At 36.7% G+C, this 18,176-nt stretch overlaps 1 protein-coding gene across 7 annotated transcripts in view; it reads left to right on the forward strand.

Annotated features, from left to right (window-relative positions):
• The window catches only part of ERBB4 (erb-b2 receptor tyrosine kinase 4), a 970,339-nt gene that overhangs the window by 813,867 nt on the left and 138,296 nt on the right, over positions 1 to 18,176 (forward strand). The window lies entirely within an intron of this gene.

Consider the following 18,176-nt stretch of genomic DNA (forward strand, 5'->3'; position numbering starts at 1 on the left):
TTCCACCTTCACCTCTACTGCTAAATAGAAATAAATCAATTTCTTAAACAAAACCTAAGTGAGGATTCTGCCTCAAAATGCAATTTTAGGTCTTACAGAATAGAAATCCTAAAAAACACTGTCTACATAGAGGTCTCATACAGAAACACATAGATTTTACTACTTATTCTGAAGAGGCAAACACAGAACACAAATTGACATCCTGAAGAAAATATTTTGTTGTGTATATAAAAGCAAAGGAAACCACTAGAAAAATTACGTGGAAAGGACAAAAGTTTCTTTAAGGAGTGACGTCTCTTTAAAAAAAAATGAATAACAGAACTTATTAAAATTTTGGCACATTAAAAAGACCCAGAAGATTATCTAGTTCCATGATTTAAAAAAAGGCATGAAATTGTTTTGTCAAATGAATTTTTACCTGAAAATCTAAACAAATCAAAACAAGCAATACCTCCATCAGCAGAAGCATGTTGAGAAGGGTTCATTCACAGTCCCGGGTCCAGACAGAGATCAGCTCATTGAAGTCCCCCTGGTGCACCTGTGCTGAAGATATAGACTGGATTGTTTGGCTTTCTGTTTGTTCTGTTGTTCTGGTGTGGTTTAGTGAACAAACAAAGTCCAAAGAAAAAGAGATTAAATGTCTTAATTGTTCCATATTTAGGTGACTTTATGATAATAACATGCACATTTAAATTCTCAGTATTACGAATGGTCCAATTCTAAATACTTTTCTAGACATTTTGATGATGTCCAACTGGTCTTTAATGGTTGGGGATTCTATCTGTCTGGCAGCAGGTCTCAGACCTGTGGGGGCACTCGTGAGGGACATGGCCTAGATCCCAGTACCTGAGCGGATGGGGAAGGCGGCTCTTTGGTGAAGCTAAGAATGGCTACTCCACTGTGGGAAACTGTGGTTTCCCCCACCAGTTTTCTGATTTTTCAATTTTTTAGATAGGGGCCAGAACTGGATTTTTTCTGTGACTTCTCCAAATTTAAATCTTGGCTCAAACTGAACTGCTCTGGGAGCCACGTAAATCATTCCTGTCCTGCTGTCTGCCAGTGCTCAGTTCCTGGGGCCTTTTCTTCACGTGCAAGAAACCACTCAGGACTCTCTATACCAAGGATGTTTCTTGAAAACATTCTCCGCCTAGATGTATAGGGCTGAGATAAGTTTTAATTCACTGTTTCAACTCTTACATACATCAAAACATGACCCTAATGTTTTGTACGTTCTATAGTTATGGTCATCTTTGCCTTTGTCTGACATAAATGGCAAAATGTTAACTTAGTAGGCCTAGCCTGTTTCTTTTTATAATCTAAGGATAATGAAGAATACATTTCTCAAAGCAGAAATGTGAGATAACTCATAAAATGAAAACCAATAAAACTATTTGAAGGAAAATCCCAGTTTACATACCATCAATTTCAATATAGTTTCTTATGGACCCTGTATTATAACGTTGTGAATATTGCATGACAAACTTACAACTGGGAGGATTCTTTACAGTAATGGAGTTTCACATGTTACTCTTCAAAAAGCGATTCACTTATCTAAGAATGTCTATAATTTATAAGGTGAGCTAAATATGCAATAAGAATTCTCAAATCATCCTAGCACTATAAATGAAAACAAAACTGAGATTCAAAATTTTTTTTAGCTCTTCTCTATATTTCCTGCAGTGTTTTCTATAATTTAGGTTTTATCCTCAGGGATACATGGCATTAATATATCATTTATGCAAGGCTGTACACTCTAATAATAGAAACTTCTTTGAGTTCCCTGAATAATCACACTGTTTTAAACTTTTTTTGCCTTTGCAAATGCCATCTCTTCTGCTCAGAAATCTTTTCTCGTAGTTTTCTTTTTCAGCCATCAACACTGATCGGGCTTCCTCCTCTTACACAGCCTTCTGTAGTCAACATCTCTCTTTAAACAGAAGTAATTCTTCCTCTCCTGTATTAGTTTTGATTGTTGGTATCTTGAACATATTTTTATTATTTAAATGTTGTGCTACATGTCTACCTACCTCTCTGGCTGGATGGCAAATTCATTTAATCATTAGTTGTTCAATGCGTATTTGTGGACACCTACTATGTGCCAGGTGCTATGCTGACTAACAAGTGTTCGGGTGCAGGGTGTCAGCACAGGCCTGTTTCTCTCTGTGTACCCCAAGAGCATGAACAGGCATCCAACAAATGCAATGATTAAGTATAGGATTAAACACTGTGCTTCAGCTTTTGAAGAAAAATAATTACGGGGGAGACTTCAGGGATGCATGGCGGTGCTGCTTCCTGAGCTGGAGAAGGCAGATGGATGGATCTTATTTGCTGGAAAAAAATCAAAAGTTAAGTTAATATAACATGAAACTGGAGCTGTCAATTAGATAGTTGAATTTGATCAGGACAGTAGATACAGATTTAGGAGTTATAGGCATTGAAATATATGGGAATATAGGGTATGAAGAGGGATTGACTAGGTCTGATTCATATTTGTTCTCAGCACATAAAATTGGATCTTATATAAAGTAGCTATTCAATAAAAATATTCAATAAATATTTTCTCTAGTAAAGAAAGCTGAAAAAAATCTACCTTTATGGAGAGAATCTTTCCTTGGTCTTTTTTCTTTCTTTTTTTTTAAATTTTATTTATTTTTTATTTATTTTTGGAGAGGGAAGGGAAGGGGAGAGAGAGAGAGAGAGAGAGAGAGAGAGAGAGAGACATCAATGTGTGGTTGCTGGGGGTCATGGCCTGCAACCTAAGCATGTGCCCTGACTGGGAATCGAACCTGCGATGCCTGGTTCGCAGCCCGCGCTCAATCCACTGAGCTACGCCAGCCAGGGTGGTCTTTTTTCTTACTTTGGCTACAGAACTGGTAGTGGAAACAGCATCAGGGTAAGAAGGACCTACATCAAGGACCTACAAGAGTGTTGAGGGCCACTCTTTGGTTTTGTGAGTTTGAGTAAGTTATTCATTCTCTGAATTGTGTTCTCACATGGAGTTAATAATTATTACATTTTTTATCTGCAAAATGAGAATAGTATCTACCTATGGTAAACTAAAAAACAAACCCCTGTCCCCAAAGATGTTATACACTATCCCTAGAACCTACAAATGTTTCTTGACATGTTAAAAACGACTGTGGAGATATGGTTAAAATAAGGATTTTAAATGGGGAGACTATCCTGGATAATACAGGTGGCCCCAGTATAATCCAGGAAAATTTATGAGTGGTGGGCAGAAGGATGGAGTCAGAGAGAGAAGATGTAAAAATGCAAACAGAGTTGGGATGACGAGTTTGAAGATGGAGTACCGGCCACGAGCTGAAGGGTTCACTCTACTTCCAGAAGCTGAGAGAGGCCAGGAAACCAATTCACCCCTAGAAACTCCAGAAGGACCCAGGCCTGCCAGCACATTGATTTTGGCCCAGTGAAACTGGTTTTGGACACCCGGGGCTGTAAGAAAATAAGTCTGGATTGTTTCAAGCCACTGAAATTGTGGTAATTATTTACAGCAATAGAAAACAAATACATTTCTTCATAATGATTTGCAAAGATCAAATAAAGTAGCCTACGGAAGGTCCCTGGCTCGGCTCCTAGGACACAGTGTTTAAAAACAATCTCCTTATCAGCTATAGGCTGGAAACCATGCAGAGACCTGTTTTAGAAATGTCTGCAAAATATGAGTAGCATAGTCCAAGTTAAGACAAGTATTTAAAAATAGATATTTCAAGAACTTAGAGGCTTATGTTTTTTTTGCTTTCAATTCTCATCAAGAGAGACTCGTGAACGTAAGAGAAATATCAGCTTCATTATACCAACACCTACTTTCATTTTGGTTGTATCCTTTTTTGTTGTGGACACAGCTGTGAGGAGGAGAGATGGTATTGTAAAATAACAGCTTATATTCGTGTTGTAATACACCTGTGGAAAGTTTAGCAGTATGTGGAAGAAATAATAATTATAGCTAATATGAAGTTCTTACCCTGTGTGAGGACAACAGTATATTTTATTAATTAATTAATTTGCCTCATCACAAACCTATGAAGTTAAGTATTATTATGTCCACTTCACAGAAAGAAAGTAAATCATGGAGAATTTAAGTAACTTGATTAAAGTCACACTAACAAATGAACAGTAGATTCACCAATCTATGTTTTATAAATGAGGAATAAGTTATTTAAAACTATTTCCATCTATATTTCAAGTATTTTTCACTCTTCCATAGTTTTATTACTTTACAATATGTTATGTAATAGAAAACAGAAATTTAAATGCCAAATTCTTTTGTGTTTGCTTCTTATCGCAGCCACATTTTCTCTTCATGTGCCTCATTTGAAACTTGCTTTAACTTGGTAAGCAGAGCAGAACACGTGATTAGTTAACAGTCATACAATGCCTTCCAGGGGTTTTATGAAGCCTGGAAGATAATAGTGACAGTTCCTTCTTTTACATTTGTTACTAACAAGTTGGGCAAACGGTTTCTTAAAAGACAATTTAGCAGATTCTGAAAAGTGTGTTTGAGCCTGCAGTGAAGTAGCTCCATGGTCAATAACACTGGTTTATACTCACTGAGTCCCTGTGGATGAAGGACCTCTTACACTCCTGGCTTCTGCTTGGTGCTATTTGCATATTGTTTTATTCAATATTTCATGAAACTCTAGTTATGATAATGCCATTATTCTCCTACTTTATACATGAGGAAAATGGGGGAAGTAAAGTCCTCAAGAACACAACAGTGGGTGTGACCCCAAATTCCATACCAGGCCTCCAATGTCGGAGCCAGGTCTTTAAAGTAGTCTGAACTCTGTTCTCTCCAAACTCACACAGACACACACACACACACACACACACACACACACAGAACACCACTGCCACTTGAAGGCACTCACTGTCCTCTAAGAGCACCTCTGAACTTGAGGGGTTGTGAAGAGTGTGAATTTTATCTGTGGTTGTGACTCACCACTAACCCCATAAAAGAAAAATTCTGTCATGAATAATACTTTTTATTGTCTTCATGAGAATTTTTTAGTGCTTTATCATTAACATCTGTGTTTTATTTTAAGGAAAAAGTACTAGATATTAATTCATAGAACAGTTTTTTCAACCTGTTTTTTTAAAAAAGATGTTATTATAAAGGAGACTCAAACTATTCTTTGAATTATATGTAGTATAAATTATGATAATAAGTGACACTATAAATTACAAATTTAAAATGTAGCTTATCACTAGTATGAGTTAAGCACATAGATTCTAGAACAGACTCAATATGTTCCAGTCCCACATCCACCATTTATCAGCTGTGTGGTCTTAAACAAGTTAGTTAAACTCTCTGTGTACTCTAAAAATGGGGATGGTGCCCTGGCTGGTGTGGCTCAGTTGGTTGGACATGGTTCTGCAAACCAAAAGGTTGTGGGTTCAATTCCTGGTCAGGGTGCATGCCTGAGTTGTGAATTCAGTTCCCAATCGGGGTGTGTATAAAGACAACCGGTCAATATTTCCCTCCTTTTATTTCTCCCTCCCATTCCCTTCCTCTAGAGTCAATAAAAGAAAAAAATTTAAAGGGGATGGTAATAGCACTTACTTTAAAGACAAATTATGAGAACAAGATAATATTTGTAATGTGCTAAAAATACTGCTAAAAATACTGCTGAACGTAGACTAAGAATGTATACTATGTGTTATTTTGGATAGCATCTGAGATTAAACAATGAAGAAATATACACATTTATAGTAATGACACCCTACAGATGTCATTTTAAAATACTCAACTTTTAAATTCCAGATATAAAAGATTCGGCCTTTGTTCTTAGACCATACAAAGGGAGGAGGACATGATCTTCTGTTTAATATTAGTATTTCTGATTCTTGGAAGAAAGAGCTTGAGTCTTCCATCCTCATGTGATTTCCTAAGATGCTGTTCCACATGTGCTATTATCATGACCTTCAATGTCCACATTAGAAAATGAGATTATTTGTAATATTACAAACATGTGAAACCATCAGTGAACTGGAGACGGTCTGAGGTCATTTGCAATTCTTTGAATAAGATAGTCCATTACTGAAAAGGAACAAAGAGAAAATTCAAACTTTTTATTCTCAAGCTAGAAAAAGTAATATTGGATTGACTTCTTATTACTATACAACTGCAAGCTCATGACTCCTGTCTAAGGAAAATATTATTCGAAGCTTTTTTTTGGCTATTGTTATTACTGTATTTGTAAAGCCTGAATACCAAATATAGGCTACTGCTGATGTTATTTTTCAAAACCTTGAAACCTTCCTCAGGGCTTTGCTGGCCTAATTTACTTCATTGTCATATTTCTTTCTGGAGTTCTAATTGATTTGCAGTTTAATTCAGACATACGGTCCCGATGGCTTTCTCTCTCCATGGTTTACCATTGAAACTACTTAAAGAGATGATTCTAAAAACATATGTCAGTGGCCCATGGTATACATCAAGATGATTCATTGCTTGATTAAGCCATGAATTGACCCAATCTTAAATTCTTCCAAAAGGAAATGGAAATAAAAACCATTCCATATTTAAAGAATAAAAACTAATCTAGTATGTCTAACTGGAATAATTTAGATTTTGCCTATAAATAAAAGCCTCTCGGTCATAATTTTACAAACAAATTCATTCCAGCATTTAAATTTCCTAGGGAAAGTATTATTTAAAGGTCAGCATGACTTTTAGGCCAGTTTAATAGATTTCTTCAATTAAACTTTTTATTTTTTAATTTTACTCTCTATTTTTATCCCGAATTACTTTTGGAACTAATAAGAATTCTATTGTGAAACCTGAATTTTTGTGGGCATTGGGAGATATCTGTGAATCTAGTTTTATTTACTATTGGTGAATAGTAAATAAATAGAGTGGGAGGTGTCGGGAGGAGTAAAGAGGAGAGAACCTTTCTCAGTTCAAAAACATAGTTCTCAATGAAAGAAAATCAGATTCCTATATTTAGACACATATTCTTCTATACACAAAGTTCTCCTTAAGGTCTGAACATGTGCCATGTACAGAGCCTTCATTTTCCATCATTCCTCTTTTCCATTTTTCTCTAGCAGCAGCTACACAGTGGTAGAAAAATGTAATTTCCCATTTGATCCAGCCATTCCCTTCTGCATGAATAAAATTAAGTTAATATCTGAGCATCACATGCAACCTAAACTCAGGAACTGGGTACTACAATTTTTATTTGCTTATAGGCAAGACCAGACTCTGTATGTAGATATCACCTCAGTCATATTTACATAAGTATATAATACATATATAAAGTTAATGTATACAATTTTAAAATAAATAGTCAAATGACAGAATAGTAGTAACATTCTCAAAAAAGACAACATTGGCCCATATTATGTTTAAGAATCTAATAATTTTATTTAGTATGTTTAGAAGTTTGTGAATACCCAGTTTACTGAATACATTCTTTGGGTACAGTCTGATACAGATAAATTAATATATTTTAAAAAGTTGAACTATAAAAGGGATATTGGAATTAGAAGCCATAGTATTAGTGACATAGCTAAACTCTAGTGACAATTCACAATTTAAGTTAAAATAGACTATTTTTTGTAGTCATATAACTATTTTGGGGAGAGATAAGGACATAAGGTTGCATAATATTTACACTTTTACTGCTATTATTTAACTTTAAGGCGTTATATGTTCTCATGACTTGCCATGATATTTTTAAGGAAATTCAGTGCCACAGATCTGACTCAGTAATAACATTATATTCAGAGTAACACCTTCAGTGCCTTTCCCCAGGCCATGCTGCAAACTAGTCCAAGAATGAAGAACTGAACTCAGAACCGTGGACAGGTCATTGATAATTTCATAAAGATGCTGTTTTCTTTTCCTTTTTTTCCCCTCAGGAGATATTCTGGAGGGTCACTTTTTCAGAATCTGCCCATTCTTAGCCCCATGCTTTCATTAGATCCTTGAGATTGGAACACCAAAGAGAATATCTACAGTCTTTTTTAACTGAGAGAGATTTGTTTATTAGTTTTTAAAAATATTAAGTTATGATGTAGCCGTTATCCCAAGGTCTGACAATTCAATAAAGGACAACAAGAAGTCCCTCAATCACCGTTTTCATGTCCACTGGCATAAAGACATAAAAACAGGCACAAAAATATAAGCAAATAGAGTGTTGCCCCCTGCGGTGCAGGTAGGATGGTCCTTGTGCACAGTCTCTCAGGGCAGGAGGGGAGCGGGAAGCACTGCGGTGCCGCACTTTGGGCTCTGCCGCTTCTCGTCCGCATGACGTGGGGAAATCACCTCGTGTCTCCAGATCCGTTTCCTTACCTGTGAAATGGGCAGTCGCCTCCCTTTGCCCTTCTGTGTTAAATAGATCATACATCGGCTCTGCACATTTTCTGCCGAAGTTTCAGTACTTAATAGATATTAATATAATATTAAGTAAAATGATAACATATTATGTAATATTTATTATCATCAAATTTGATTTAGACTTGAATTCTTGAGAAAGACAGCATGGTGTAGCAGAAAAAAATAAGAACCACGGGGAAATACAATCTTGGTTTGAATCCTGAATCACAGTTATAAGAGCTTGGAGAGCCATTTTCTCTTTTACCAAATGAAAATACTATGTTTACATAACCCGTGTTTATCAGGTTTTAATTAATGAATAAACAGGGGCAACTGATTCTAATCTGAAAAGTTACACAAAAGTTTCTACAAAACAGGAATATATATTTCTTTATCAGTCTGTACTAACTCTTATATCCCTTTATTTGTTTGTATGTATTTCTATTTTTGTTCCTTTGTTCTCATCTATCATTGTACTCATGAAACCTACTATGATTATCATGGTGAAAGAAAATAGATATCTCTATATTCATAATGGTGAGAAAAGAAATTGATTGAATTAGAATCATCTGGCTTTGAATTCCAACACTATCAGCCATTAGCTTTGAAATTTGGGATGTTTCTTAAACTCTCTGAATTTCCTGATCTAAACATCAGGATAATATTTACACCATAGGGTTATTATAACAGATAAAATAATAAAACATGTCAACATCTTACCATACTACCTTCCACATAGTATCACTCAGTAGATACTGACTTTTTAAAACTTTTTTAGTCACACAAAGCAGCCGTGTCCAGTTCATTCATTTCAGAGGAGGGTTGCTATACATTTGCATAAATAAACACTTCACTTGATTTTTTTTTTTTTCAGGACAAAACACAAGTCTGCCCAGAGAACTTTTTCCATCATATCTTCACGTTAAACAGAACTAAATATGGTCTGATACACTAGAGTAGAGAAATATCACATTACTTTTTTAATAATTAAAATCATTCCAGCTTCGTGCTGACCTATAAAAATCATAAACTCCATTTTCATCATTTGTGGGTAGGTTCCCACAAGGATTTTTGTAGGGACCTTGAAGAATCTGGTGAGGAATCCATGGTGCTTAGCAAACAGGGGGCAGGACCTGCAGTTCTCGGACCTTAGTAATAGACACATACAGGCACTTGTGTTCAGTTCCACGAAAGCAGAGCTCTCCAATCTCTCTGCCGGGTATGGGCAATCATTATAACTTCCAAATGATCCCTACTCTCCCTTTTTTATTTGTCATCTAATATAAGAGTTTATTGCTCACGGATCTGGATCCACTGAGGGGCCCTGGCATCTTGGCTATGCTCATTCACATGGTAGGTGATGGTCACGCTGTCAGCTGGTCTAGGCTGAGCTGACTGGGATGACTGGAGTGACTGGGCCCACAGAACTCACAGACCCACAGAACCCTCTTCCTTCAAGCTCGCTGGAGCACGCTCCCACTCTGCCGTGGGGTTCTCTACCTCATGGTGGGCATCCATCCACGCACCACGCTGTGAGGGGCTAGGACCTCTGTGGGCACAGAAGAACAGTAGGAGTACAGGTCATGCCACCCGCTCCCATGGCCAGCCCCTGTGGAACCAGTGATCCCCCTTTCCTCTTTAGTCTTGGAGAACCTCACCTTTTTTTGTTCAAGTTGTTGACTTCAGCCTCTTCTACCTTCCACCCTTACTTAACCTCCACAGCTAGGTAGAAATAAATCAATTTCTCAAAGAAAACCTAAGTAAGGCTTGTTGTGCCTTGGCATTGCAATTTTAGGTCCTACAGCACAAAAACCCTTAAAAATCCTTTTGAAATAGAGCTGAGACAGAAACACATAGATTATCCTATTTACTCTGAAGATGGAAGCACAAGACACACACTGATACCTTTATAATACAATATTTTGCTGTGCACATAAAAGGAAACGAAAGAAATGGAAAAATTACATGGAAAGGACCTAGTTCAGAAATGTTTCTTTATGGAGGTGGTGAATCTATAAAAATATAAAAATTACAACTTGTTAAAATTTTGGCACAGCAAAGAGCCCATATTATCTAGTTCTGAGATTTAAAAAATATTAAGATATGAAATTGTTTTGTTAGGTGAACTTTTACTTGAAAATCTAAATAAAACTGAGTCAGAAGTGCAGCAGTCAGTGGGTGTGGAGGAGACTTCATGGAAGCTGAGAGTTCCCTAGGTCCTCACAGAGCCCAGCTTTATGACCACCTGCTGTACTGGTGCTGGAGATCAGGAAACTGAAGGCTAAACCAGTGACGGATCTGTTTGAGACCACAGTGATTCTCAGTGACAAAGTCAAGATCTGAATTCATATAAGACCCTGGCACCCTGCCTAGACCCGCTGACAGACCAACAGCATGTCTTACTTCAGCTCCACAGGATTTTGGGGCCCTTCGTTAGTAATTTAGACAGCATGACTCCTGCAGTAATAGAAAGAATCCATCTATACCTCCTGTGATAATTTTTTAATGATCTAATGAACTTTTTTCTTATAGAATATTAAATGAGAAGCGGCTAGCTTATTTTAGAACTTTGGTGCTTTTAGTTTACCTTCCAAGGTTGTGTGTGTGTGTATGTGTTTTACTATCACTTTTCCACCAATAGATTTTCTTCTCCATCTTTATATCATAATGCCTACTAACGTTGCATCCTCCCAAATTGGTGATAAAGCACCTGGCTGAATCCTGTTCATCCCATCCCTGAAACAACCTCATGCTTTTTTTATTTATGTGCCAAATTCTCATTGCTTTAAAGGAGGACAATAAATACAGGGTAGTGAGGAATAAAAGAGAATCTCAATGGCACCAGATGAAAATGAAGTTTATTGAGGCAGTTTGTAGAGCACAGGTCCCAGAACTGTACTGAAGCCTTAATTATTTCCTAAGGTTTGCATGAAATATGAAGGTCTCTCACTTGGAAAAGAAGTCATTTAGTTTGTTTCTTATCTAACCTGTAATATTGCAAGACTCCCTTTTGCTTTGCTTTGCCTGTGAGTTTGTTTGGCTTGCTGAGCAGGTCTAATTCAGCCTGGAAGTAACTCCACTCTGCAAATGGCAAAGGTTTTCATTCACCTATCATACACATTCAAAAAGTAAAGAGCTTAATTTCTTTACTGTAAATTTATGCTTTAGCCAGTACATTCACTGTACTTTTTTGACAGAAAAGTGAAAGCTTTCTAATCCAAATGGATTAAATTGTACTTCAGGTATATAAAGTGCTCAGAATTACATCTATTAGTTGTGACTATGTGAAACGTTATTGTAGTAGGTTTTAGGGACACAGTGATTTTCTCAAAGGCAGAATCAAAGTAGCAAGACTGACGTATCTAGTTTATGGCTCCCCTATGGCTTTTGTTTCTAAAACTCCAGAGGTAGATGGGTGTTCAAATAGTGCTCTCAGGAAGTATATATTCATGATCTTTCAGATGTATGCATACAGTGTCATTTTTCCTACAGATTTAAGATATTTACAGTGACCCAGAGAGATAGGAATTATACTTTGCTACACATAGTAGAAACAAAGGATAAAGAGATCAAGAGATTTGACCGAAAACAGAAAATACATAGTGGGACTGAAGACAGAGCATTTATTCCTTCTACATCTGCCCAGCTCTTTCACCAGATCCCTCTTTATAAAACCTTTTGTTTTGAAATAATTGTGGATCTACAGGAAGTTATACAATTGTTAAAGAGATGTTTCCTTGTTCTTCACCCAATTTCCCCACTGATGACATCTTGAATAACTACAATACATATTGCAGCTAGGAACTGGACATTGGTACTGGTTTAACTCCAAAAACAAACATCTCTTTGCTTTTGTTAAATCTACAAGGTGTTTCAGAGGAGCTGTTAATTTTCAAATATCTTACAGTTACTTTTTGGCTTTTGTTTTTTGTTTATAATTCATAGGTGCATATATAGAACATTTGGTGGCATAGATGTGCAGTTCATTGGGTAAATAATCAATTGTACATGTGAAGATAAATTTGTTCAGCAGGACCATAAACTCATGTGTCTATGTGCATGTGTAGTTCTCAGCAATTTTATCATATGTGTGGATTCATCTAACTACCAACATAGTCAACAATAGAACTATTTTTTGACTTGTGCTATCCCTTTATACTCACACCTGCCTTCCAGGTTTTTGGTTTTTAATTGTAATCAGGTCTTACTGTGATCTATATTTATAAGACTGACATGTTATATAGCTTCTGAACCTTTACACACATATATTTCTAACATTATGCTGGGCATCTGCTATTCTGAACACTAAGTTTTATTTTAGCATTAGTTAATTTGACAGAATCTTATTTCAAGGAATATCCTCTATAGATTTGTACAAAAATATTCTGGAACAGTGGAACTGTGGCTACGTAAAAGAGGACTTTGGTTGTGTGCTGTCACATGACATAGGAAGACTGTAAGAGTCCAAATGTAGTATCAGCACCTCTTGCAATTACTTAGTGGGAACATCTATAGTCCTACTTCCGTACCTTCTAATTATCTGGAAAAGTGGTTTAGAAGGTCACTGGCTGAAGAAGAGAGATAGCGCAGTCAAACCCAGGAGGGCCTGGAGCCAGAAGCAAGGAAAATTAGGTTAGTCATGAAGACAGGCTGAAAGCGAATGAGAGAAAGCAGGTAAGGCTTTATGCCATCTTTTCTATTTGGAGCAAGTTCAAAATTTTACATATACACATACACATATATGTACCTATATCTGGTATTCCTATGTATCTTGAAAGTAATTAGTAAGAGAGATTTATATTTTAAATCTGTAATGGTTCTTTGTAGCCAAAATTAGACAGCATCCGATTTAGTGAGTAGTTATAGAAAGGGGTGTAGGATGGGGAGAGCCATTACTCTCATGGTTGGAGGTACTAGGTTAAACAATATTTGCACAGAATTTTACTTATAATCATTGAAATTTGATTGACTCAAAAGCTGTTGGCACCTGTTATTCTCCATCAGGCTGAGTGCGAGATGAACAGAATATATGTGCAGTTGTGGAAAGGAAGGGGAGCAGAGTGGTTGTGAGCACATGCACAAGAGCGGCTATAGGTCAAAGATTTTATCCTTCATTAAGAATCCTCCTCCAAAGCTCTGTACCCCCTCGAAAAGAGAACAAGGGATAAGCGTAATGACAGTCATCTATCAGGTAGCCACACTTGAAGCTTCTGGATCCTGTATTCCCAATGCTCCATGCCTTGACAAGGCTAATTGCATAATTATGATGCTACATCACCCACTCCTAGTGCACTTTCACTGGCAAGGACTAGGAGGAGGGACTCCAATGATCATCGCCCCAAGCAAGCACATTAGCATGAATACTGTTTACTAATGGAGCTGCTCTATTAGAATCTGTGGTTATAAGGTTTAAGCCAAGGATTTTGTTATGAAGTCTCTTGTAGATTAGATGGCAGGCTGAGTTGAACTTTAGTATTAAAATCATTTTATTTTTAAAACAAAATGGTTATATTTTCATATTCTTTCTGCTATGTATCGAGTTGCCAAAGTTACTCTACTATAATAAAGTAAAATTAATAAAGCTTTCACTAAGACTGTATTAAGTGCTAAATTAAAGAATATTCTTAAGCTATTTCTATACGTTTAAAGAATTCCATAAAATATCGCTAATAAAGGTTAGAGTAGCTTCTGTGATATCAGAATTGTTCTTTATCTGGGTGCTGGTTTTCAGTTTATGAAAAAAAATATATCTTTTTAAGAAGTCTGAGTCTAGTTGTGTGTAGTATGCTTTAACAATTTTAGGTGGTTATTTCTTTAAAGCTGTGGCACATCAAGTCAGAACGTCAGCCTGCAATGACTCGGTTTCTACTATAGAGCAGAAGAAGGTACGGTGATCCTTAAACTAAGCATGTACAGTCAGAGGTTCTTCATGATGGGGTTTATACAATTGTATGAATTCTTCCCACTCTCTGGTATACAACTAGCCTTGACTGGTGCTGATCAAAGTGTTTGTGGAATAGGCTGTTTTGGCACAGTTTGGTTTTATAGACTTGACAATGACCGTTTACAGCAGTAGCAACAATGGAAAATACTAACCTTATGTCTCTGTAACCTAAGTGTTCATGAAACAAGGTCAATCCTATAGTAACAAAATCAACTAACACTTGCATTGAGGTTATGCTTGCCATGGACCTAAGGGCTTTATGGGAAATCTTACAATTCTTACAATAAACTATGAGATATGTACTATTATATGTTTGAATGAGTTTATATATATGAAGTACCTTGCATGATGTCTGGTATATGCTAGCACTTAATAACATGAACTATTATTAATATCACTCTTATTATTGTTCACATTATTTCCATTTTACAGAGAAACACTGAGTTGTAGGGAAGTTATGTAACCCATCCGAAGTCACATAGCCCGTAAGCACAAAGGTGTGATACTGTCAGGACCATCTCTTCCTCAGGTTGACCTGCGCATTCCCACCCACTGCCCCTCTTGGGGCCATCTGTTGTGTAATAGCTCCCAGGACACGGCAAGGCAGCAATCTCAAATTGATAGCACCATCCCTAACTAGTTCCCCCCTTAATTAAACAACTGAAGGGACTTATATTTCTTATCATAGCCAGTAAAACTCAAAGTATGAAAGTTTACCTAGGCCTGGTACCTTGTATCGTGATTCTGTGGAGAGTGTGGGAGAGCACACACAGTACATATCCATGCAATAGTTCGATTGTTTCTAGAATCACCATCTTAGTCACAGCTAGTCTTATTATCCTACCGTGATTTTTATTAGAGCATAGCGAAGTGGACTGGCAGCTTATTCCATTACAGCCTTTATTTGAGAACATACCAGTATCAGCCATGTGACACTTATGATCTAATAGCACATCGAAATGTCTCCATGCAGTGAAACTTTTCATGGGTGACTTTAACTTCAGCCTGGAGGGTGTAGTCTCTTCATGCTTACTCTCCTGTTACCAGTGCCCCTGATCTTACTCAGGGGTGCCCTGAGGTGTCTGGCCACACATGCCTCACATGTTCATCCATCACTGAGGTAGTGGGGAACTTCTTTTGTTTAAACCTGCATTCCCCAAAGGACTGCCTTGGAAAAATATTATTGAAAATTTCTTCTAAATCAAATTCAAGATATTACAGCAGTGTCTGCTAGAGTCTGTCAACATTTTCATTATAAACCCATATTTTCCAGGCTTATTTCTTAGCCATAAAATTTGTGTGGACTGTGATGCAGAACACAGAATTTCAGCCCAAAGCAATTTTTATTATCATCGCTCAAATATTGAGGTTTTCCCATTTATGGTTGTTTTAAAAAATGCCACTAAAGTCAAATACTTTGGGGGATAGCTACAGCTACATATTTTAAATCTTTTTTAATGCAACATTAAAAACATATTCCTCCTACAAAAAAACAAATAACTAGAATCTCAAGGCCTTAGGGAAAATTTTGTGAGCCCACATGTATTTATGTACTTATGATTTGGGGGTTCATTTGATATTTAGATTGAGATTTTTAGTATTCTTACAATAAGCTTTCAAGAAATTGGCACCATACGGGTCTAAAAGAAATTGGATTGTAGACAAGGGAGAATAACAATAAAGACGGGATATGCAACCCACAGAAAAAGCATTGTCAAAGCTACTGATGTTGGCACCATCATAGATAGTGCTTCCCCCCACCAGTGAGTCTAAGAAAGGGTGATAGAAAATTTATAAATGGCTAAAACATGGAATAGACTACTATAATCAGGAGTTTTATCAGCAAAACAACCCCCATTAAAACTTAATTGAATTTCTTGGCAATAAAAATGGTTTCACAACTTTTCTATCCCCAAAACATATAATATACCAGCGGGAAAAATATGGATTCCTTATTCTGACAGCTTACTTTTCTACCTTTCTAAATAAAAGGCATTAACAGGAAAATACTACTTGAGTATTCTCATCCCTGTTGAGACTGAATGGATTTAAAAACCTCTGCTTTGGTTCAAATAAGGCAAGTAAATTAGCCATACTTCATGTTCTCAAAGAAATGTGATTTTAGGACTTAAGAGGAATCACTCCTTAGAGAGTTCTGGTCATTAATAATTTTAAAGGCTTGAAAAAACATTCTTGTGTAAGTAAAGGGGAATCTGTATTTAAGTACTGTAGTGGGGGGAAACAAAAACTAGACATAAGAAGTTTAACTACCTTGGCTACTCTTGATCAAAGCTATCAAATAATATTCCCAATTCCCTGAAATGGGCAGAATAAAACTTAAAATACAAATTTCAAGGCAACCTCTGAGTTGCCTCCTATCTCACTAATATAAAAGTATAGCAGGTGGTATCTCATTAAGGTTATACAGTATGTCCTCACTTAACATCGTCAACTGGTTCTGAGACATTAAGTGAAATGACACAAAATAAAACCAATTTTATCATACACTAATTGTTGTAAATAAGAGGTAAGTTCCTAAGGCATCTGACCAATATTATAACAAAGCTGTGTTGAGCAAAACAACACTACTTAAGGACCTGCTGTATATATTTTAGCATGAACGTGGCCATGGAGGCTAGGGGAGAAAGGTATAGAGTCATTGAGACTTCTCACACTGGTTCTCATAGAATGAATTTACATGTGCTTCACTGGCAGACCTAAATTCTTTAAAAGTTTTGAAATTCTGAGCAGAATAAAAGTGTTAGTCAAAAGACATGCAGATGTCACAAGGATAGTTACCCATGAGATGCTGGCCTCTGATATTTACCAGATGCCAAAATTGCAAATTTCTAAGTGCAGGGAGGAGAATGATCCCTTAGGAGGCTATTTAACAGTGTGAGTGAGAGGGAAATGGTGATCTCAACAAAGGGTATTCACAGCAAGAGGACAAGGGTCTCCTACAATTATTTGATGGTGGGCAAAGGATTATGTCTAGTAAAATACCTTGTATATCATCTCACACCTGTCAGAATGGCTATCATCTAATAAATCAACAAACAAAGGAAGATGTGGAAAAAAGGGAACCCTCATGCACTGTTGGTGGGAATGCTGACTGGTGGAAAACAATATGGAGATATCTTGAAAAAATTAAAAGTGGAACTGCCTCATGACCTGGTACCCCCACTTCTGGGAATATATCCAAAGGGACACAAAACACTAATTTCAAAGAACATAAGCACCCCTATGTTCATTGCAGCATTATTTGCAATCACCAAGATATAGAAACAGCCCATGTGTCTATCAGTAGATGAGTGGATACAACAACTATGGGACATTTACACAATGGAATACTACTCAGTCATAAAAAGGAGAAAATTTCACCCTTTGTGACAGTATGGATGGACCTGGAAAATATTATGAGTGAAATAAACCAGTCAGAGAAAGACAAATACCGTATGATTTCACTCATATGTGGAATCTAATGAACAATAAGCAGCATAGAGACAGACTCATAGATAGAGAGCAGATGACAGCTAAGGTCCAGGGAGGTTAGGGGTGGAGAGATTGAGCAAAAATGAAAAAGTACTCATGGGTATGGACAACAGTGTAGGGATTGTGACCTGGGGGTGGGGTATAAGGGAACTAAATGGTAATGAAAAACACAATAAAAGTTTTTAAAAAATGTTTTATAAAGACTATATCTAATATAAATGGCAAATAGGCTAGTTCACCTCTTATTCTCAGCGTTTAGCAGACTCCCAAATTAAAAGGCTCTGATAAAATTTATCTGGCCTTTCCTTCTCACCTTCCTATACACAGTTTTGATTTGGTTGTCTTGGTAAACTATATCCTTAGGCACAATGATGCACACGCTCTTGCTCGCTCTCTCTC

This window comes from Phyllostomus discolor, chromosome 4 (genome assembly GCF_004126475.2).
Source record: "Phyllostomus discolor isolate MPI-MPIP mPhyDis1 chromosome 4, mPhyDis1.pri.v3, whole genome shotgun sequence".
Taxonomy (NCBI): domain Eukaryota; kingdom Metazoa; phylum Chordata; class Mammalia; order Chiroptera; family Phyllostomidae; genus Phyllostomus; species Phyllostomus discolor.